This window comes from Lepisosteus platostomus, unplaced genomic scaffold (genome assembly GCF_059453375.1).
Source record: "Lepisosteus platostomus isolate fLepPlt1 unplaced genomic scaffold, fLepPlt1.hap1 Scaffold_47_H1, whole genome shotgun sequence".
Classification (NCBI taxonomy): Eukaryota; Metazoa; Chordata; class Actinopteri; order Semionotiformes; family Lepisosteidae; genus Lepisosteus; species Lepisosteus platostomus.
In genome coordinates, this window is record NW_028291667.1 from 458,001 (window position 1) to 481,885 (window position 23,885).

At 46.7% G+C, this 23,885-nt stretch overlaps 7 non-coding genes across 7 annotated transcripts; 1 reads left to right on the plus strand and 6 right to left on the minus strand.

Moving 5' to 3' along the window:
* Positions 1 to 3,025: 3,025 nt before the first annotated feature.
* Positions 3,026 to 3,107, minus strand: trnas-cga (transfer RNA serine (anticodon CGA)). The gene has a single exon. It is a non-coding gene; the product is annotated as a tRNA-Ser (tRNA).
* A 4,113-nt stretch (positions 3,108 to 7,220) lies between these two features.
* Positions 7,221 to 7,362, minus strand: LOC148633445 (U4 spliceosomal RNA). The gene has a single exon (XR_015933957.1). It is a non-coding gene; the product is annotated as a U4 spliceosomal RNA (small nuclear RNA).
* Positions 7,363 to 8,670: 1,308 nt separating this feature from the next.
* On the minus strand, positions 8,671 to 8,815 carry LOC148633446 (U4 spliceosomal RNA). The gene has a single exon (XR_015933965.1). It is a non-coding gene; the product is annotated as a U4 spliceosomal RNA (small nuclear RNA).
* Positions 8,816 to 9,045: 230 nt separating this feature from the next.
* Positions 9,046 to 9,162, minus strand: LOC148633447 (U5 spliceosomal RNA). Its single transcript, XR_015933981.1, has one exon. It is a non-coding gene; the product is annotated as a U5 spliceosomal RNA (small nuclear RNA).
* A 4,075-nt stretch (positions 9,163 to 13,237) lies between these two features.
* trnas-gcu (transfer RNA serine (anticodon GCU)) lies at positions 13,238 to 13,319 on the plus strand. Its single transcript has one exon. It is a non-coding gene; the product is annotated as a tRNA-Ser (tRNA).
* A 5,577-nt stretch (positions 13,320 to 18,896) lies between these two features.
* trnag-gcc (transfer RNA glycine (anticodon GCC)) lies at positions 18,897 to 18,967 on the minus strand. Its single transcript has one exon. It is a non-coding gene; the product is annotated as a tRNA-Gly (tRNA).
* Positions 18,968 to 23,737: 4,770 nt separating this feature from the next.
* On the minus strand, positions 23,738 to 23,809 carry trnae-uuc (transfer RNA glutamic acid (anticodon UUC)). Its single transcript has one exon. It is a non-coding gene; the product is annotated as a tRNA-Glu (tRNA).
* Positions 23,810 to 23,885: the final 76 nt, after the last annotated feature.

The following is a 23,885-nucleotide window of genomic DNA, read 5'->3' on the forward strand; positions in this document are numbered from 1 at the left end:
TAAGGAATCACAAACTATTTGAGAGGCCATCATCCCAGGGGGAACTGACAAAGTCTATCCCTAAACACCTAGCGCAATCTCTCGAGAGACTGTCAAAAATCGCTTTCTCCATTTCCGTTGCAAGTAAGTGAAAATGCGGTCTCAAACCAGAGCCACTTGGCAGCAGCGGCACGTAAATACTGTTACTGTCACTGCTCGATACTGACGTTAGCCTACTATACCATGTTCAGCCACCGCTAGGAAATGTACGGCTCTAGTACTGGAGCAAACAACAGGAGGGCCAAAGGCACACGGGCACACATGTCAGACATGGAGAGTGACGAGAATGGGACTCAAACCCATGCGTGCAGAGTACAGTGGATTAGCAGTCCATTGCCTTAACCACTCGGCCACCTCATCTAGGAAACTGGGCTGTCCAGACATGGGTTGCCGCGCTCCAGATGATCTTTTTCTTTTTTTTCCCTCGTACTCGAGGGTCATTTTCCTGTTCCACATGCGATTTCAACATTTTCCTTGGGAGATGTCAAGCCAGCAACCCACTACTGTGGTTCAGTGGCCATTGTGGAGTTCAGTGGCCCTGTTGTACACAGAATGCACATTGAGCTCCTTGGACATGAAAAGTTCCAGATAAAAGCCATTTGTCATCCTTTCTCTTGGTGTCGATGTTGCTATTGTATGTAAAGGTGGCAACTTGCTCAGCGAACAGGCGGAGCACACACCGAATGCAGATGTGTCTGAGTGGTGTGTCCAAGTGGCTGCAAAACGACAGCACTCCCAGGGCGCCGTGGCTTAGTTGGTTAAAGCGCCTGTCTAGTAAACAGGAAATCCTGGGTCCGAATCCCAGCGGTGCCTTTTTTGTTCTGTGTTCTTGAACAGAACTGGTCATTATGGACAACCGCCTACAGCTAGACTTAATTAAATGCAAGTATTCATTTCCTGTCTTTAACGCGACTTGTTTTTCTTAAAATGGATGCAACTTGCAAAACATGAAATACAAACCTTGCTAATCAGCGCAATCGGCTGGCAAAAAAAAAGAAGTCAGCAATGTTTTTTTTCTTTAACCTTAACCCTGCTAATGGAGAAGAGTTAAACGACTGAGTCTATGCAGCTTAAACGGTCCGCACGTCGGGTTCTTAGCTGAAAGGGTGGTAAATCCCGCTCACCCCAGTCCTTAATCTTTTAAAAGGATACAAAATTGAACCTAGTCGCCACATCACATACATCCTGTTCAATAATAAAAAGGTAACATCTATCCTCGCTCCAGAGTAAATCTCACGTTGAGGGCACCTTTTTTTTTCACTTTACCGTGAATCGAGCTCGGCTGCACAGAGGAGAGAGCAGAGCAATGAGGTCACGGGGACAGGGGAGTCACACGCTGGCGGTTTGAATACGCGGAAGATCACTGAGGGATCCACAGTATATGGACCCTCCGTGCGCCATCAGTCCGCACTCCGGACTCTGAATCCTGCCATCCGAGTTAAGATCTCGGCGGAACCTGAGGCGCAGTTCCTTCTTAAAACGTAATCTGGTGAGCATTTCTAGAATCGTACTTGTATAGATGCAGCCTTTAATGTGTTGCTAGGTTAAAATTGATGACTTCTTGTATTTCAGTAGGCAACTGCCCTCTTGATTTCAGATTTAATTTCTTTATTACAGGGGCGCTTTTATGAAGACAGAGTCATGTTCAGGTACTTTGCTTGATGGAGGAAGCTCATTTCAGACTCTGTGATCTGCTCACCTGGAAAGGTCTGCTGTACTACTACAAGAGAGAAGTAGAGTCTGGAAGAAGGGACAATTTTATGATTCTTTGGAAGGTAGGTTTTTTTTTCTTTGAAATCGAAATGAATCAGAATATCAGTGCAAAAGACAAACTCTTGGTTTGGTTTAAAGAGATATGGTTTTAAAATAGACAAAATGTAGAAAACAGGTGTTTCTCACTTTTGGAAAAGAATGGACCGGGGGTAATAGTTTACTAGTTGCAGTGCTGAGCTCATCGGGTTGCAGTCCCGCAATGGATAACGCGTTTGACTATGGATCAGGAGATTGTAAGTTTGACTCCTGCCTGGCTCGGGTCGTTTTTAAACGCATCGGGCTACTCCCCTAAGTAGTCTGTGCTACTTACTGCATTGTAATCGTACTCAGTAAGAGATTTCCTTCATGTAAATGAACTGCACCTGACAGCTTTAGAAAATCACCTGGGCTCAGTACGGTGCTGAGAGCTCAGCGTTGCTGTTGTTCTAATTAGCACGCACTGCATCGGCTATGAACCCGAACTTTTCAATTATTCCGATCATTAAGTCAACACGTAGTCCACATGAAAGGTAGAAACATTCTCTTGTCTGTCTCTTGTTTGTATAGAACTGAATGTCCCTGACAATGTACTGTTAGTTTTAATTGAAGAACGGCATTTGTCAAATATATCAGACAAGTTTACGTAACTGCTCATGCGACACTCAGTTGTAATTAGTCAAGAAATAAAGTCGAACAACAGCTGCGGGTTTGATTCTGAACGTATCAGATTGGAGCGCCTTTTACTTCAATTGACAAATGATAGAGATTCGAAGAGAGATCCTTCAGACCAGCAAGCAAACCCACGGCTATTTCGGTTTTCTATCTAGGCAACGTTGGTGTCTGCAATAGCATACATGAAAGCGTGATGCAATTTCTGTGGCTACATTTGTTGCACGTCATGCACAGTAAGAATGTTTCTAACACCAAATACAAAGTCAACAATTAGCGATCACGCCTTCTCCTCAGTTAACCCACTGAAACCCTTGCTGTTAACAGTTCTTTAATGCGTGCTTTACGAGCACCTACATATTGTGTCGGTTCTTTCAGTTTTATTCATTAGGTTTTCAAAGGCATAAGTAGAACACCAGAGGTGCAAACGCAAGATGTGTGGTTATCTGAAGAACTCATTTCCATGGCAGCAGGGCCAAGCGATTTAGCGTTTTTATAGTACCAGGAAAGGAGAAGCGGCACCACGCTTTTGCCGCGCAGGCACAAGGAGACGTGCGGCAGACGCCATAGTCTGCAGGATTCAAACCTACACGGGGAGTCCCCAACGGATTTCGAGTCCATCGCCTTAACCACTCGGCCACGACTACAGCGAGTTCGCCATCGACGCATTCCTCCTTTAATCTAACACGGAGTGCGACGTGGCTGCGGAAACCTTTTCAAAGTCGCTCTCCGTTAAAAAAAAAAAAATACCTTTGACAAAATACGTGCCAGCAGACAGACACGCCTCAGAGGGTTTAAGGCTGGCTTCACGTTCAAATGATAAAGTCTCCCCGTCCGGATGTCAAAATGCAGCTTTGGCAGACAGAACAAACATCAACAAACCACAAATGTGGATAAGGATTTTACAAGCTGCACCACACTGCACTTTCCAAAGCATTTACATTCCTGTTAGACGCAGGAATTGCCTTTGATTTGCGTGCTTACAAACGCCATGGAAAACGAAACAAAACAAAAGCCCTCAGCTCCTGCACTTGATTATAACGCCGTTACGTGTCGAAGCAGAAATTTACGTCATCCTACCACTGCAACACGGGGAATAGAGGGAAATGAGCACACGCTACGAATCGTCTCAATCACTCCCTAGAGTCGTAAGGCGCATTGAAGGGTGCACCCCCATCATTAATCATTGCACCTCTGTGAAAGGAAAGCTCTTGAGCAGTCTTTGAAACAGCTCGGATGAAACACTTGATGGCTTCCATGTGCATCTGGAGCCCATTTCTTATTTTCACTTCACGCCGCCCAAAGCATTTCTAAAACAGGAGATTCGCATTTGGGAATGCGCCCTGCCCTACAAATAAAACAGGTCTACGGGTCTGAAACCTGCTCCACGGAAAACAGTTCTGTTGCGCTTTTGATCAAAGGGAGAGTCGCTGTTCTTACTTTTTGATGACATAACACCCAAAGGGGCTTCTTTGGAGCTGTATTCCAACCAGCATCCTAAAGTTTCTTGGCGGTATCCTTTACAGTCCTCTGTTCGGTCGACAAGGGACAGAAGGGGGCAGCTTTCCTCACACATACAGTCCAATGTACTGTACTGTTCCCGTTCATTGAATTCGCAGTTCTGCATCAGACCTCTAACTCGTTTCCTTAGCTTGGATTTAAGCCACGAAGCAGGCTTCTACTGTATAAACGTCTAGAGGAATCACAAACTATTTGAGAGGCCATCATCCCAGGGGGAACTGACAAAGTCTATCCCTAAACACCTAGTGCAGTCTCTCGAGAGACTGTCAAAAATCGCTTTCTCCGTTTGCGTTGCAAGTAAGTGAAAACGCGGTCTCAACCCAGAGCCACTTGGCAGCAGCGGCATGTAAATACTGTTACTGTGACTGCTCGATACCGACGTTAGCCTACTATAACATGTTCAGCCACCGCTAGAAAATGTACAGCTCTAGTACCGGAGCAAAGAACAGGAGGGCCAACACCGAACGGGCACACGTGTCAGACATGGAGAGCGACAAGGATGGGATTCGACCCCATGCCTTAACCACTCGGCCACCTCGTCAACAAAACTGGGCTGTCCTGACATGGGTTGGCGCACTCCAGTTGATCTTTTTCTTTTTTTTCCCTCATACTCGAGGGTCATTTTCCTGTTCCACATGCGATTTCAACATTTTCCTTGGGAGATGTCAAGCCAGCAAGCCACTGCTGTGGTTCAGTGGCCAGTGTGGAGTTCAGTGGCCCTGCTGTACACAGAAAGCACATTGAGCTCCTTGGACATGAAAAGTCCAATAAAAGCCATTTGTCATCCTTTCTCTTGGTGTCGATGTTGCTATTGTATGTAAAGGTGGCAACTTGCTCAGCGAGCAGGCGGAGCACACACCGAATGCAGATGTGTCTGAGTGGTGTGTCCAAGTGGCTGCAAAAGGACAGCACTTCCGGGGCGCCGTGGCTTAGTTGGTTAAAGCGCCTGTCTAGTAAACAGGAAATCCTGGGTCCGAATCCCAGCGGTGCCTTTTTTTGTTCTGTGTTCTCAAACAGAACTGGTCATTATGGACAACCGCATACGTCTAGACTTAATTAAATGCAAGTATTCATTTCCTGTCTTGAACGACTTGTTTTTCTTAAAATGGATGCAACTTGCAAAACATGAAATACAAACCTCGCTAATCAGCGCTCGCAGCTGGCAAAAAAAAAAGAAGTCAGCAATGTTTTTTTCTTTAACCTTAAGCCTGCTAATGGAGAAGAACCTAGTCGCCATATCACATACATCCGTTTCAACGATAAGAAGGTAACAACTATCCTCACTCCAGAGTAAATCTCACGTTGAGGGCATATTTTTTTCCACTTTACCATGAGTCGGGCTCAGCTGCACAGAGGCGAGAGCAGAGCAATGAGGTCACGGGGACAGGGGAGTCACACGCTGGCGGTTTGAACACGCGGAAGAACACTGAGGGATCCACAGTATGTGGACCCTCCGTGCGCCATCATTCCACACCAGACTCTGAATCCTGCCATCCGAGTTAAGATCTCGGCGGAACCTGAGGCGCAGTTCTTTCTTAAAACGTAATCTGGTGAGCATTTCTAGAATCGTACTTGTATAGATGCAGCCTTTAATGTGTTGCTAGGTTAAAATTTATGACTTCTTGAACTTCAGTAGGCAACTGCCCTCTTGATTTCGGATTTAATTTCTTTATTACAGGGGCGCTTTTATGATGAAAGAGTCATGTTCAGGTACTTTGCTTGATGGAGGAAGCTCATTTTGGACTCTGTGATCTGCTCACCTGGAAAGGTCTGCTGTACTACTACAAGAGAGAAGTAGAGTCTGGAGGAAGGGACAATTTTATGATGCTTTGGAAGGTAATGTTTCTTTTTTCTTTGAAATCGAAATGAATCAGAATATCAGTGCAAAAGACAAACTCTTGGTTTGGTTTAAAGAGATATGGTTTTAAAACAGACAAAATGTAGAAAACAGGTGTTTCTCACTTTTGGAAAAGAATGGACCGGGGGTAATATTTTACTAGTTGCAGTGCTAAGCTCACTGGGTTACAGTCCTGCAGTGTCACACCAGGGCCAGTGGCGCAATGGATAACGCGTCTGACTACGGATCAGGAGATTGCAGGTTCGACTCCTGCTGGCTCGGGTCGTTTTTAAACACATCAGCCTACTCCCTAAGTAGCCTGTGCTACTTACTGCATTGTAATCGTACCCAGTAAGAGATTTCCTTCATGTAAATGAACTGCACCTGACAGCTTTAGAAAAACACCTGGGCTCAGTACGGTGCTGAGAGCTCAAGTTGTGTATAATGTAATAATTTAAGTAGAATAGATTCTAATAATATAATGATCCAGTGTGTTGCACTACTTCACTGCTTCACTGCTCTATGTCGTCTGGAAATAAATCCTCAGACTGCTTACTGCCCTGGGCATGTACCAGTAAATTACAGGAACACATCTATATATCATTGCGTTGAAGCAGGAGACACAATCACTGCAAACACATCCTAAATACAGTGTTCCAGCACCTTTGACCTCATCCAGAACGTATCATTTCTTGAAAGGAATTGCTGTCCGAATGCACATCTGAATCCCAAACAGAATCTCTAGTAAAATACGATCATTTGTGAAACAGGTAAATGTCTCAGGGGCCCATTCCTCATTCTCAAGACACATGTATGCAGTACGTACACCATGCATTGAGCAATAGGTATTAAAGACACCACAGGTAAGGTTAGAAGACATTCTGACTATATTCTAAAATATTGGACTTATATTCTTATGATGGCAGACATGATACTGTGTTTAAAACCGGGGTTAATGGACATTATATGACTGTCAATGCTGTTTTGTTTTGGAGACTCTTGGCTGCCTATGTGGTACAGTGCAGCGTGAAGAAAACATTTTCCAAAACTGTGTCAGCTCAAAAGTTGTAAGAAAACCTCTCCAGCTGCTTTAACTCTCTTCATTTTTGTCATTTAATTGTCTGTCGGCACTATGTGGTAGCGTTGCATCACAACCCATCTCACCACGGAAAGGAACCTAACAGCTTTTGTAAGAGAGGAGAAAAGGACCTGGCCCGTACGGGGCTCGAACCCCAGCCTTGGCGTTATTAGTACCACGCCAAAAAAAAAAAAGCGTCGACATTACCTCTTTCAAAAGGCTTCACTTTCCTAGTCACATTCCATGGCTCATTGAACCCTGGCTGTTTCCTCCAGCGGTATAGTATTGCAGTTAGACAGCACGATGCCTGCAAGACTATGTCGCGCTCTGACGAGACTGTCAAAAATTGCTTTCGCCGATTGTATTGCAAACCGGCGGAAGCGGGGTATTGGGAAAAGTTTTCAACTAGCAATAATCGCGCCTCGGCTAAACCTCACAGGCTACGATACTGCCAATGCGCAAAGCTGACGGTTGCCAGGCAACCGCGGGGATCCTATGGAAATCGTTATCAATCGTCTCATGGCATGTCGTTGCTGTAACGCTTCATATTTGTCGTCTTCTTCTTCTAGCTTGAGGTTTTAAAGAATTTCATGACAGACAAGGGCTCCGTCGGGAACAAAGGGCGTTGTGAGAAAACCGTTGCTTATTTTCAGCAGCAGAAATACAACCCTTTAAATACAAGATGACAGAACAATGACGAAGGGCATGCCGGGAGGAACTCATGCACTACAGAGGAAAGGGGGCGGGCACGTACAGTTCACATTCAAGCCACAAGTACTCTTCTCGGATGTTGCACAAACAAATCCAAACGTCCTGAAAGCATTGCAGCATGTTTGTGTCCCACTTCCCGTGGCTGCAGGACGACTGACACGAAGGGACAAACACAATCTGTGGCGTTTAGCGTGACATAGTCTTGCAGGCATCGTGCTGTCTCACTGCAATACTATACCGCTGGAGGAAACAGCCCGGGTTCGATGAGTCTTGGAATGTGACTAGGAAAGTGAAGCCTTTTGAAAGAGGTAAAGCACTGCACAACGGAATTGAGGGAGAATCTTACAGGGGATTCTGAGCGGTGTCTGCATACACGCAGTCCGATACGGGTGCTGAAAGCTTGAGCTACTCTTAATGTCATGCTGCCTTTCCTCGGAGTAAATCTGTTACATTGAAAGAATGCTTCTCGCAGGTTCAAAAAGGGACCCTTGTTAATTGGAGAAATCAATGATTTCGAATGAATTCTGTATGCGTTAAAAGACAGCTATACACAGAAAACATGCAGGACACTGCTCATGATGTTTCCCGAGCCGAAACACAGTGCGTTTTTCAAAGCCATCTGACAAAGCCCGCCCACTGAAAACTGCAGCAGATCGTGTAAAGACGTTCAACTTTGTAACTACTGCACGCACAGGAAGCAGAATAAATTCCTCTTTTCAAACTGTCAAAGGTTTGCTTTGTGAACGCTGCAGGACATCGCACAATCTCTTTTGAACGGGGACAAACAATTTCTTATGGGGCGCAGTAAGTACAGACGTTTAAAGAGCTCCACTCATGCCGACGATGCAGCATGAAGAAGCGCAACCTAACGTTTGACAGACAAAAGCCGGGCGCCGCTACGAGCAATATGAAATCAAACTGACAGCACACGGCGTTTCGCGCTGACTCAAAAGTGATCTCGACAGACGCTGTTCTCTGCATAACGCTGAAAGAGCTAAAGAGCGTTTCTGTTGAGACGTAACAAGCTTGTTTCTTTCTACCATGATGTTACCATGACAAAATCTGTCTTTAAACACCTTGCTCAAAAATTGCTTTCGCCGATTGTATTGGAAACCGGCGGAAGCGGGGTATTGGGAAAAGTTTTCAACTAGCAATAATCGCGCCTCGGCTAAACCTCACAGGCTACGATACTGCCACTGCGCAAAGCTGACGGTAGCCAGGCAACCGCGGGGATCCTATGGAAATCGTTATCAATCGTCTCATGGCATGTCGTTGCTGTAACGCTTCATATTTGCGGCCGGACACTTCCCGCCCCCCAAAGAAAAGAGCGCCAATCAGACAGGCTGAGACCGAGGACTCGCAGAGCAGAAGGCCACAGTCGCCGTAATAAGAGCGATTGTGAGCGGTTTTGTTTTCTCTCTTTGACCAGCCCAGCTGCGCCCCACCCAAAGGCAGGGAAGCACAAAAATTGTATGGAACTCATTCATGCTCCTCTCCATGGAAATCTTTAGTAAAAGGCAAAAGATTTGTACGAGATGAAGAGAAACCAGAGTGCGTGGCTGGACAGCTGCAGGAGCCCAGGCCGCCTTCAAGTCCTCTGCCCTGCCGGTCGTGGTTGGCAATGCACCTGGCCTTACAAACGAGCCAGTGGGGCCCGTTCAGCTCCGGGCTCATCGCCTGCGGCTCTCTGCTTATCTGGCAGGGGAGATACCTTGATCAGCCTGTAGCTGGAGTAGTTGGATTGTTTTCTTGTTTTGTGGAAGCAGTGTTTGTTTTGCAGTTTGAGATGGCAACCTTTGGATCCCGCAAGAATGCTGTACGTTTTGAGCTTTTGGATGACCTCTTCATGGATCGTATGCAGTTCAGCAGAAAAGTGTTACAGAAGGAACTTGGCTTTGAACCTCGGCACTTGTATTTCATCTTCGCTCTCCCAGGTCAGAAAGCATTTGAGGTTGTTTTTGCTACCTATTCTCTGTTTGAACAATGTGTGGATGTGTTTGAGGCAAAAAGAGGGAAAGTTCCTGCCCTTGAGAAGATCAACTTGCAGCCTCTGACACAGAGAGAGAGGTTGTTATGTTCTCGGAAATGGCAAAGACGGAGGACATTCACACCTGGCTTAAGCAGTACTGCACCATCCACCATGGAACTGAGGTTAGAGATGTTGACGGTATAAAAACAGGAGCAAGGAAATTCGAGGTTCGCTTGCTACCGGACAATGTCAATGGAGGCTTAAGGCACCTGCCCTCTACAATCCAGCTGGGCGCCTGCAATGGCTATGTTTTTTATGTGGGACAACCAAAGGTGTGTCGGCGCTGTGGTGCTGTGGGACACCTGGCATCGTCCTGCACTGTGAAATGCTGCAAGACCTGTGGCAAACAGGGACATTAAGCCTCTGACTGTTCAATGCTGCCAAAGTGCAATTTATGTGGCTCGGAAGGACACGTTTTTAAGAACTGCCCTCACGCCTACGCCTATAAACTCAAAATGAGAAAGGATGAGGCAGTGCTTGTTTCAGCCAAACCGGCCTGAAAAAGCCAAAGCAAACAACAAGTCAAACAAAGAACCCTTGTTGGACAAAGAGTCTCAGCCTCCAGCCAGGATCAGTCCTGCTGTGGCTCCGGGGCCGGTGGAAGAGAAATCCACTACGCCCCCACAACCGCAGACTGCACCAGACAAGCACGAGGGTTTGAAAACCCCAGAGAACAGCGAGGACCCCTCCCCCACTCCTGCTCCTCAGAACGAGGGCCAGTGTGGGGCCCCCCGGTGGAGCGGGTCCAGCGAGGATACCCAGGATTCAGCGGAGCTGCTTTTCTCAGACTCTGCAAGTGCTACAGATGCCCTCCTCTCCTCCATCCAGTCCATCACGGAGGATCTGCAACAGCTGGTGGTTGAGGGGGAAGAGGAGACTGGTGCATCGGCTGCACCCCTTTCCCCTCGGTGCTCCCAGGAGCTGGACTTGAGGAAAAGGAAAAATGACTCTGTTTTCTCCCCGAGCGAGGAGGAAGGAGAGCATGGCGATGGGGACAGCTGGAACCCCTCCACCCCTCCTTCTACCCCCTTCCTTGAAATGGACTCCGTGAACGCTTTTACTGCTGCCACCCTGATGAAGGCTCATTCAGAGGATGGCTGGCAGGAAATTGGTAAGAAGAAAAAGAAAAAGAGAAGGTAACAGGTGAGACCGAAGAGAAATGTGTTTTGTAAAGACTGGTTCCACTTTCTTATGTAATATGGCTCTAAACATAATTTCTCTTAACACCAGAGGTATCAATGACAGAGTTAAATGCCAGTGTGTCTTTGATTACCTCCAGCAGAGAGAGGGAGATGTGTTGATGTTGCAGGAGTGTGCTTTAGCCTATCAAGAGAGGTATAAAAGCTTTGAAGATAGGTGGGATAAAGGGCCTTCTGTTTGGTCAGGGGACAATAACAACAGAGCCTCTGGCGTGGCCATTCTTTTCAAAGGATGGGCTTTCAAATTGAAAAGTATTCAGAGGGTCATAGATGGCAGGTTGCTGTGTGTGGATGTGGAATGGGGGACCGTTAACCTGCCGCTAATCAATGTGTATTGTCCTACTGACGTGGGAGGAAGGGTGGAGCTACTCAAGGCACTCTCTCCCCTATTGTTAAGTAGCACAGACGTGATAGTGGGAGGGGATTTTAATTGTATCTTAGAGCACACAGACAGGCAGTCTAGCTCTCCGATAAAATTGGATTCCAGCTCACTGGCCCTGCAAAACTTAGTTCAAGACTTTAAACTCTCAGACACATATAGATGTATATATCCCACAACAGCAGGATATACATGGTCAGGGAGGAATAGCAGCTCCAGAATTGACTATTGCTTTGTCTCAGAGAGAGTGAAAGTTGTTGGGGTCACTCTTCAGCCTGTCTTCTTCTCAGATCATCAGGCTTTAGGGTGTAGAGTGGAACTCCAGGGCGGGACTGTCTTTGGCCCAGGCCTCTGGAAACTCAACACAAAGCTGCTAGAGAACGAGGGGGTAGTATCCCGCTACAAGGAGAAACTATCACAGTGGCTGTCCTTGCAGTGTCTGTACGGGTCAGTAGGAGAGTGGTGGGAGGAGGTGAAGATGAGGACAAAGGCCTTTTTCATGGCTGAGGGAAGGAAGGCTGCTGCCAGACGGAGAGGAGTGCTAGCCAGGAAACAGAGGCAGCTGCAGCGTCTCTACACGATGCTGCACAGTGGCTTCGATGTGCTCGAGGATATCACCCTTTTAAAAAAGGACATCCGGAGCATAGCCAAGAAAGTAGTCGAGGAGTGCTGTTAAGAAGCAGAGTGCAGTTCTTGGAAGAAAATGAGAAGTGTACTCGCTTCTTTTTCAGGAAAGTGGTAGGCTCCAAGTCTGTCATGGAAAGTGTAGTTGATGAGGAGGGACGAGAGAGAACAGAGCCGAGTGCTATCCTCTCCTGCACCGAGGCCTTCTACTCAAGACTGTACAGCTCTACAGAGGTAAAGGATGAAGAAATTCATTTTTTTACCTCAAAGCTAGAAAACGTTTTGAGTGAAGAAGATAGGGAAGTACTTGAGAGGGATTTGACAGTAGAAGAGCTGAGACAGGCTATGGAGAGCTTACAGAAGGGGAAAACTCCGGGTGCTGACGGGCTCCCTAAAGAATTTTATTGCACCTTTTGGGATCTGCTTCAGGATCCGCTACTGCTCCTATTCGAGGAAAGCTATAAGACAGAATTGCTGCCTGACTCTTTAAGAGAAGGCACTATCTCTCTCTTGTTTAAGAAAGGAGCAAAGAATGACATAAAGAACTGGAGACCCCTCAGCCTGTTAGGCGTGGACACTAAGATCCTGTCCAAAGCCCTTTTCCTGCGCCTACAAAATGTAGTGGCCTCACTGGTAGGGAAAGAACAGACTTGTGGGATAGTAGGACGCCTGATGAGCGACAACCTGGCCTTGTTGAGGGATGTCTGTCTGTACTCAGAGGATCGCTCCCTCCCTCTGTGCGTTTTAGGTGTAGACCTAGAAAAGGCCTTTGACCGCCTAAACCGGCAGTACTTAACATCGGTACTTGAGCACATGAAGTTTGGCCCCATCATGAGAAAGTGGATTAACCTGCTGTACACAGGTAGCAACAGCAGAGTAATGGTTAATGGCAATAGATCACACCCCTTTGAAGTCTGTTCAGTAGTGAGGCAGGGCTGCCCATTATCCCCTTTGTTATTCGTTTTGGCTACGGAGCCCTTAGCCTGTGCCTTGCGCCAGGATCAGGCCATTAATGGGATACCAGTGCCTGGAAGTGGGGGAGGAGAGGTAAAGACATCTCTATACATGGATGACGTCACCCTGCTCCTCTCTGACAGTACCTCAATTAGCAGAGCTCTGCAGTGTTGTGAGCGTTTCTCTTTGGCTTTCTCTGCAAAAATTAACAAATCTAAGAATGAGATTTTTTATCAGAACTGGAGGGAGCCAAAAGAAGGACATGATCTCAGGCTGCAAGAGAAGAGAATTAAGGTCCTGGAGAATTAATTCCTGGCTTGGCATCTCCCAAGGAAAATGTTGAAATCGCACGTGGAACAGGAAAATGACCCTCGAGTACGAGGGAAAAAAAAGAAAAAGATCATCTGGAGCGCGCCAACCCATGTCCGGACAGCCCAGATCCCTCGACGAGGTGGCCGAGTGGTTAAGGCGATGGACTGCTAATCCGTTGTGCTCTGCACGCATGGGTTCGAATCCCATCCTCGTCGCGCTCCATGTCTGACACGTGTGCCCGTTCGGCGTTGGCCCTCCTGTCATTTGCTCCGGTTCTAGAGCCGTGCATTTTCTAGCGGTGGCTGAACATGGTATAGTAGGCTAACGTCGGTATCGAGCAGTAACAGTAACGGTATTTACGTGCCGCTGCTGCCAAGTGGCTCTGGGTTGAGACCGCGTTTTCACTTACTTGCAACGCAAACGGAGAAAGCGATTTTTGACGGTCTCTCGAGAGACTGCGCTAGGTGTTTAGGGATAGACTTGTCAGTTCCCCCTGGGATGGTGGCCTCTCAAATAGTTTGTGATTCCTCTAGACGTTTATACAGTAGAAGCCTGCTTCGTGGCTTAAATCCAAGCTAAGGAAACGAGTTAGAGGTTTGATGCAGAACTGCGAATTCAATTAAGGGGAACACTACAGTACATTGCACTGTATGTGTGAGGAAAGCTGCCCCCTTCAGTCCCTTGTCGACCGAACAGAGGACTGTAAAGGATACTGCCAAGAAACTTAAGGATGCTGGTTGGAATCCAGCTCCAAAGAAGCCCCTTTGGGTGTTATGTCATCAAAAAGTAAGAACAGCGAATCTCCCTTTGATCAAAAGCGCAACAGAGCTGTTTTCCGTGGAGCAGGTTTCAGACCCGTAGACCTGTTTTCCCAAACGCGAATCTCCTGTTTTAGAAGTGCTTTGGGCGGTGTAGCGGCGAGGCTTATTAATAAGAAAGAATTAAGTGTTTCTGAGCTTTCCCAAATTAGGCCTCATCTCTCTGTTCATCTCTGTGGTGCAGCCACAGAGAAACTATTCATGCAGGCTGATTTAAGGTTTCCCTTGATAAGGGACAGCTCCCAAAGGGGGATGCACTTAGCTAAGCCTGGCTATCATGATCAATGGTCATCCATTGGCGCTTATCTGTCTAGGGAGTGCCAGATGGACATCTGGACTGCATTCCTAAGTGTCAGGAGTAAGTGACTCATATCTCACCTTGATCAACCAATCAGGGACTGGTAGGGCCGAGTAACCCACGTGGGACTCTGATGCCCATGGAACTTTCAGCCAATCAACGAGCTGAAGTTCCTCCAGGTAAAAACAGGCAACACAGAGAGCCTGAGAGATTCAGTGGGAATTCAGTAGAGATTTCTGTGGAGTTTTCTAAAGGGAATTCAAAGGAGAATTCCAGGGCAGGACAGCCCAGGAGCAGAAGGCTCCCAAGGGCAGGACATTCTCACAGCGCGCCTCCTGACCATCCTGAGACTCAGCCCGGACAACCACGGAACGGCCAGTGTGTCCGAGTGCCAGAACTTTCCTTTGTTCTAAGAGTCTAAAGCGGAGGTTGCCAGAGAGTAACCAGAGGATCCACCCGAGGTTAGCACCAGCAGCAGGCCTCGTGAACAGGTCGGAACTGTGGACAGTTGAATCACTATTCAGAACTAGCTCTTCATCAGGAACGAACCGGTCTTCTTCTTGACTTGCTGGGACCCACAGTCATCTTTTCTCCTGTGCACAAACTTTGCTAGTTAAAGCCAACACTAACTAGCCGGTCAGTGAGCATCAGCAGCGCACCGTCGCAACCCGCACAGCACAGCCTGGCACCTAGACAGAGAGCACGGATTGGACAGCAACAAGCCTGCAACTGTTTCTTTGTGCCCGCAGGAGATCTGAATCCCCAGAGATTGGATGAGTATTCAACTTCACTGCATTACTGCTCGCGAATTCAATTGTTATCCCAACCAGTTGATATCAATTTAATTCCTAAGAGTTATGTACTTGTTTTCAGTATCTAATGTAGAAGTTATTACCAGGTTCATTTATGAAATGGTCTAAATGAATGATATACTGAATGTATGTCCTCTTGATATGTGTAACACTTTGTAACTGACTGAATATATACCTTTTGTATTCTGATAACCCTCTCGATAAGATCTGTTCGTTTTACATGCATATTCTATGTATTGTAACGCCCTCGCCTGGTGGTGAGGAGGAAGCGCCCCTAGGCGCTCGTAGTACCGCTGGGCATGCTAGGAGTGGTAGCCGGAGTGCGGTCTACGCGAGAGAAGCTCGCCCCACACCCAAAGTCCGTCAAGGCCCCCTGCGCCCTGTGGGAGGCCTTGGAGGTAAAGGACGGGGTGCTGCGCCGGGGGTGCCGGGTACCCTCCAGTGGCGAGGTACGGTGGCAGCTGATGGTGCCTTGGTCGCTCCGCGGGGCGGTGCTCCGAGCAGTGCATGGCCAGCCGGGCGTGGGGCACTTTGGCGGTAAAAAAACCCTGTAGCGCCTCCGAGGCCATTTTTATTGGGGTCTTTGCCACCGGGACGTGGAGTGGTACTGCCGAACGTATGCAGTGTGCGTGGCGCAGAAGGGTCCCCCCGAGCGCTCTCGGGCCCCCCTCCAACAACACCAGGTGGGGGCTCCTATGGAGCGGGTGGGGGTGGACGTTTTGGGCCCGTTTCTGCGCACCGAGGCCGGGAACCTCTACGTCTTGGTGGCCATGGATTATTTTATGAAGTGGCCGGAGGCCTACGCCCTCCCGGACCAGAGTGCCCCCACGGTGGCCGATGCACTGCTGGAGGGGATGTTTGCCAGGCTGGGGGTGCCGGAGGAGTTACATAGTGACTAGGGGCGTAACTTCGAGTCCCAGGTCTTCGCCAGAGTGTGCCAGTGCCTGGGGATCACTAAGACGCGGACCACACCTCTGCATCCCCAGAGCAACGGGTTGGTGGCGCGGTTTAATCGTACGCTCACCACCCAGCTGGCCACCCTGGTGTCCCGGCACCAACGGGACTGGGACCGCCACCTCCCCCTTGCACTCTGGGCGTATAGGACCGTGGTCCAGGAATCCACCGGGTGCACCCCAGCCTCACTCATGCTGGGCCGGGAAATGTGAACCCCGGTGGACCTGGTCTTCGGCCCGTCGCCCGGAGACGGGTCGGCACCGCTGGCTGGACCGGACTACGAATGGGACCTGCGGCAGCGGATGCAGCAGGTGCACAGCTTTGCACGGACCCACCTGACACAGGCGGGGGTCCGGCAGAAGCGGCACTACGACCTGCGCTGCAGGGGGCCTGCCTTCCAGCCCGGGGACTCGGTTTGGGTGTACAACCCGCGCCGCCGCAAATGCCTCAGCCCTAAGCTGGCGCCGTCGTGGGAGGGGCCCGCTGAGGTACTCTGGGTGGTGGGCGAGGTCTGCTACCGTGTCCGGTTGCGAACACGGGGGAGAGTGGTGGTCCTGCACCAAGACCGGCTGGCCCCCTACCAGGCCCGGGAGGAGGAGCCGTGTGGGGAGGCTCTAGAGGACCAGCTGGGGCTGGAGCCGGCCGATAGTGGGGCGTCCGTGGGTCGCCAGCCGTCACCGTGGCCAACGGCTTCTCACACAGGGTTCCACAGCAGTTAGCCGAGTACGAGTACAGCCTGAGGGGGGTGTTCGACGTCGGCGAGACGCCAGACGCTTCAGGTTTTTAAGGAGTAAGAGTGCAGGGGGTCTAAACCTGCGATCCAGTGTGTTGAAGTATTTCACAACACTACCCCTAGCACATCTGGAAATAAATCCTCATAATGATTATTGCCCTGGGCATGTACCAAAAAATCACTGAGCATATATATATATATATCACTGTGTTGAAGCTAGAGACACAGAATAAGTGCAAACACATACAGTGTTCCTGCACCTTTGACCTCATCCAGAATGTATCGTTTTTTGAAAGGGATTGCTGTCAGAATGCACAACTGAATCCCAAACAGAATCTCTAGTCAAATATGATCATTTGTGAAACAGGCAAATGAGTCTCTCAGGTGCCCATTGCTCATTTTCAGACACAATTATGCAATACTTTCACCATGCGTTGAGCAATAGGGATTAAAGATACCAGAGGTAAGGTTAAAAGTGATTCTGAGGTGCAACACATCAGTGATACAGCTAGGCATCTGAAATGCGGGGTTTGAGAGCCCTTCAGGGAACACCGTACCCTAAAGGTACCAAAAGTCCACTAGTATAAGCATTAAGTCACTGTCACCCCTGTTACAATGTGATTGCTACATATCTTCATTTCTTTGGTTTTTAAGGAGTAAGAGTGCAGGGGGTCTAAATCTGCGATCCAGTGTGTTGAAGTATTTCACAACACTACCTGTAGCCCGTCTGCATTCTGATTATTGACCTGGGCATGTACCAATAAATCACTGAGCATATATATATATATATCACTGTGTTGAAGCTAGAGACCTTTATGTAATATTATGATGCTAAAATGTCATTTTCACATATATTAATGTAATAAATGATTGCTTATGCTTTATAAACAAATCTAATTAAAATAAAAGCTTACGTTTTGTATTTAACTTGTACCATAGAACATGATTTGCTTTGTATTTCAAGCCCACAAAGTGTCCAACTGACGCACTACATGATATAAGGAAGATTATCACATGCATATCGGTATTATCTTTCTTATGAAAATGCATTCCTTTCATTACCTTTTACTTTTTAAAATGAACTCAAATTGTGTATAATGTAATAATTTAAGTAGAATAGATTCTAATAATATAATGATCCAGTGTGTTGCACTACTTCACTGCTTCACTGCTCTATGCCGTCTGGAAATAAATCCTCAGACTGCTTACTGCCCTGGGCATGTACCAATAAATTACAGGAGCACATCTATATATCACTGCGATGAAGCAGGAGACACACAATCACTGCAAACACATCCTAAATACAGTGTTCCAGCACCTTTGACCTCATCCAGTACGTATCATTTCTTGAAAGGGATTGCTGTCCGAATGCACATCTGAATCCCAAACAGAATCTCTAGTAAAATACGATCATTTGTGAAACAGGTAAATGACGGTCTCAGGGGCCCATTCCTCATTCTCAAGACACATCTATGCAGTACGTACACCATGCATTGAGCAATAGGGATTAAAGACACCACAGGTAAGGTTAGAAGTCATTCCGACTATATTCTAAAATATTGGACTCATATTCTTATGATGGCAGTCACTTATGATAGTGACAGAGACGCTGTGTTGTAAAAGGGCGCTGTCTTTTGGATGAGATGTAAAACAGAGGTCACAGCGAGCTGAAAAACACGTTTTGAAAAGTGTGCTTTTCCTGCCCCAGAAGTTAAATGGGGGTGACCAAAGTTGCCCAAACGTGTTTATTTCTGCTGAAAAACCCGTTTTGACAGCTTCTGCACAGTGGGGTTAAGGGCTGACTCAGTGGGCTCTAATGAGCCAGGCAGCTACATTGGGATTCCAAGGTTTGAAAAAATACGTTTATTTCGAGCTGAAAAACAAGTTTTGAAAAGTGTGCTTTTCCTGCCCCAGAAGTTAAATGGGGGTGACCAAAGTTGCCAAAATATGTTTATTTCTCTGTCACTATGCTGGGGAATTGGGACCCGCACAGACCTCAGGGTGAATGCCCCCCCGCCGGCACCATTAACACCGCTTCCAGCTGGAAGCTTTGTTTTTCCCTGTAGCTCACCCTCATCCGGGTACTGACCTGGCTCACACCTGCTTAGCTTCAGTGGGTTTTCAGTTGCAAGTTGCAAGGGGATGCAAGTGATGGAGCCGCTCGCTGCAAAAGCTACTGCATTGGCCGGGAATCGAACCCGAGCCTCCCGCGTGGCAGGCGAGAATTCTACCACTAAATCACCAATGCTCAGTGCCTGGACCTTCAAAAAAGACGCTTTTTTGGTGCTCTGTGCAAAACGCGTCGACATCTGCTTCCAGCTGCAAAATGCCATTTGCAGACGCTGAAGAATTTATTTCCAAGGCAGCGGGTACAAGCGATTTGGCGTTTTAAAACCACCAGGAACAGCAAAGAGGTGCGCTTCTTTGCTTGCGCCAGAACACAACGACAGGAGGTGGACAACGTAGTCGGCAGGATTCGAACCTGCGCGGGGAGACCCCAATAGATTTCTAGTCCATCGCCTTAAGCACTCGGCCACGACTACAGCAAACCCCGCCACCGCTGCGTTCTTGCTACAATCTTACCTGGATCGCGAGGCGCCGGCGGAAGCCTATTTCAAAGTCGTTCTCCGTTTCAAAAAAACATTTCCAAAATACAAGCCTTGCAGACAGACACGCCTCAGAGGACTTAAGGGTGGCTTCATGTCGGAATGATAAAGTCTCCCCGTCCGGACATGAAAATGCAACTTTGTTACACACAAAAAAAGACTTTCAGAGGCTTCCCGGATGTTTCCACCAGATTAAAATATTCACCGACGCAATGTCCATTCTGGAAGTCTGGTTGAAGCGGTTGAAGCGGTTTAGTCGGGATTTGTTCACCGTCCGTGTAGAGAGCCAGAAAGTTAATGTTGTAGTGTTTAAATTTGAAGGGGTTTTGTGTAAAACTGCCGCTGAATGCCGCTTTGTCCACAAACCCCAAAATTACCACTTTGGGTAACTGTCCGAGAAAGAGGTTTTCTTGGTTACACACATGGCTCCCTGCAGGCAGGCTGAAGACTTTCATCTGTACGCGGTCTATGGGGTATTTAGGTATTTAGTGGTGCGACCGTCAGGAGTGCTTCGGCGTTCACAAACAAAGATGCAGAGAGTACGCTCAGTTTGTGTTCTCCGATGTTGTTCATTAAGCAGAAAGCATCTCTGTTGCGCGTGAGTTTTATTTTCAGGTCTACGCCATTCAGTAGTCCCAGTGGGCAAAAGACGTATAATATACGTCTATTAAACGCATACCTTAGACGTCTAAATGTGGTCTACAATTCGTCTAGAATGAAATTCTAATATACGTCTAAAGTTATACGTCAATTATACGTCTATGTTTAGACGTTCATTATACATAAATGGTTGGAGTTCTATTATACGGATAAATTTAGAGGACTATTATACATATATGGTTGGAGTTCCGGATAACTTTAGAGGTCTATTATACGGATAACTTTAGAGGACTATTATACGTATATGGTTAGAGGTCTATTATACGTATACCTTTAGAGGTCTATTATACGTATAACTTTAGAGGTCTATTATACGTATATGGGTAGAGGTCTGTTATACGGATAACATTAAAGGTCTATTATACGTATATGGGTAGAGGTCTATTATACATCAAAGATAGATTTTATAGGCGTAGAAACAAGTAAACCAAGCCAATGATTAGGTTTAGAAATGTATTCTGAAAATACACATTCACACCTGAAACATATGTATTTCAAATTATACATTGTATACAATCAATCAACAATCAACATATGGGCAATAATCATAAAAAACACAACTAGTCTTAAACTTCAGCTACAAATTCTGGTAACATGGCAATATACAGTATAGTAATGACAAACACAAAACTAATTACATTAACACACTAACTCAAAACCACATTTTGATTCAAATATACATTTTAAAATGTACAACTTCTATATTTCCAAGAAAAAAAATATTACAATGGAAGTTAAGACGATTTTTGTCCACTATTTGCAAACCCTGTCTAATTGTCCTAACAGTTAGAACCAAAAACCTATTATTTTCAGTGTCCAGATCTCCTGGCCCCCCGTCTTTCATATGCATTCTTCAAGTAACACATTGCATGCTCCTTTATTTCTTTTTCTGTTGATGTAGGGTGGGACTTCAGCACCGCAGCTAGGAGAAAATTGTATAATATTACTTCCCAAATAAATGATGATTATCTTCTTTAGTATAATCTAAAAAGTGAACGGTTTACTAAGCTCAAAACTGAAATAAATGTATAAAATTTGGCTTGCATCATAGCAGTTGAGCAATAAAGTCTGTCCTAATTAAAGAGTACCCAAAGTTTGAAAGTACAACATAGAATAAGAATAGAGAAACGGCAAAACAATTTTGTGTCATCTTCCCCATTCACACTATTTTATGTGCCATTTTTTGCTTATTCACGTACTATTTTTATCAAAATAATATTAAGAAAGATCTGTATGTATTCAGATAGTATTATTATTGTTCATACTTACTCGTCAAAAGAGGATTGCTGAGATATTTGCGGATATACTTCTACGTTTGAAAAACGTGTCCAAAATTGTGACCAACGAATACTAGCAATGCATTGTGGTATATAACCGGAAAATATGCTGGGTTCGATATTTTCTCAACGTATGCGTTTATTAATGTTGTCGATATTATGGTTGAAATATAACATTGATAATACATCGCGGCTATGTGCCCCCTGCTATGAGCTGATGTGCAATTTTAACGCATGTAGTTAGTAAGGATCGGTCACTGTTGTATGGTATTATATATAATGACATTATGGAATAGGATGGGGACAGGCCTGGCATCACGGGGGGAGGGGGGAATGTTGCCCCTTCAGTTTTGGGCAAAAAGATTTACCTAACTTAATTTGCGCCCTAAAAAATAGTTGTACTTTGTCAATGGTCAGACAACACTAAATGACACGAACAGTCACTCAGTCTGTTTGATGGGCAGGAGGGCTATCCGTCCAGGAGCTGCACATATCAGTGTCGTTATTGAGTGTCAACATTACGATCCTGTTTGCTCAGGTGGACCGATTCCTTGCAGTAGTTTATCATTATACTTAAAATCGTTATATAACTAGGACTAGTTATAGCAGTCTGTGCTTTCTGTTGGTTTTACAACATTTTTTCTTAACAATTCAGAACGTCCATGTAGCTGCAAAAATGAACGCTTATGGTACTTTTCGCTCCAGGCAATACTCTCCAGTGAGAGTGACGAAAAATGTGAAACTGAACTTCATCGCAAATACCAGATTGCTAGTCGATATCTTCTATCATAAAGCACTAATTAATGGCATAGCTGCGAGATTTCATTTGGGTAGCTGCACCGTACAGCTCCGTTTCAACCGAAATATCACCCCCGCTCAGAATATCAGACGCCCCCCTACAGATTTTTCCCCGGGCACCGCGCACTGATGGGGGACGGGGTTTCCAGGAAATGGTATCAACTTTTCTCAAGAAAATAAAAATAGAAACTCTATAGGCACTCAAACATTTTACTGTTTTTTTTTTCAGGCAGGTGGCAAGACCCCTCCGCAAAACCCTTGTATGCCAAGCTGTGGGCATTGATTCGTCGAATATACGTATATTCACGCCGAAAATACGGCTATACGTATATATACGTCGCCTCGACGTATAATCAACGTCGAATTGCAACCGTAAAATCGACGACATTAATAAATGCATATATAACGTCGAAAACACATCTAACACTAGGAGTATACGGCACTCTGCACAGTGTACGAAGTAAATTATTTTCGCAGTAATTAATTTACACGTGTATAATAAATATAGTAAATATAATTAATTACTGCGAAAATAATTTACTTCGTACACTGTGCAGAGTGCTGTATACTCCTAGTGTTAGATGTGTTTTCGACGTTATATATGCGTTTATTAATGTTTATTTCACAGTGTCGTGCACCTTTTCATTGCTCTCGCTTTCAGAGCCTCCGCACGGCACACGACTCGACATCAGGAAGCACATTGAAGTGAAAGCAGGGAGCGCTGCGACATGCACTGTGCAGATCCCGCCACACTAAGAGGTATATAAGCGTCAAAGGCAAGTCATTCCGAGTTGGTCGTTTGTGTTTTCCGTTCAGACGCGAAATGCTGAAATGATCTCTCGGCTCCTCGGTTGTCATTTCTGCTCCGTAAAGTAATCACAGCACGAGTCGGCTTCCAGCACGGTGGGTCGGGACACAATGCCGGGGGTCGGAGAGCGATGTCTTCCTCGTTAGTACAGGACCTGTCACCTGTCCCCACCTGTCACGCGGGAGACCGGGGTACATCAGGACGCGCATTGAAGTGAAAGCAGGATGCGCTGCGACATGCACTGTGCAGATCCCGCCACACTAAGAGGTGAGTGGGTCTGTTCGATCACAGCACTAGGCGAATCCCCAATCCCCTTTTGTGCGTGGCGACAGAAGAAGTCTGGTCTGTTTCCGCCCGGTTTCGATCCGGGGATCTTTCGCGTGTGAGGCGAACGTGATAACCACTACACTACGGAAACTGTGGTCAGATGTGCCCAGCGGCCCAGCGCTGAGCTTCGCCAATGCGATTCAGCTGCTTCCAGTGCCTTTATTGGGGTGCGCTGATGGACCGTGCTGTCTCTCCAGAGACCAGCACGCCTGTCATGGACGGAGCAGGAAAGATGGCGCCACATTCTACAGCCCTCTCCACGCAATCGACGAAATCGGGCTACTGAAGTGGAGAAAATCGCCTCTCCAGAAAGTGCAAATATCATCTTGGAGAGTATAAATCCTATTGCCGAAGGTCAGCCCTGTCTACCAGAGTGACCCTCCCACCTCCTGCAGCGATGGTCAGCTCGTCTCACACGAGAGAAGTTTCGGCTGGAAACAAGCGCCCCCTCTTCTCGCACGTTTTGCACGTTGAGTAGTTTTAATGCGGCTCCTTCGTACACAGTGCTGATCTTTTGGAAAGCAGGAGGCAAAATTTACACGTTCCCATACCGGGAGTCGAACCCGGGCCGCCTGGGTGAAAACCAGGAATCCTAACCGCTAGACCATATGGGAGTGCACAACCCTTCTGTTCCGGGCATCATGCAAGCAAACTACAGAAATATGAGAAAACACGCAAGAGAGTTGTCAC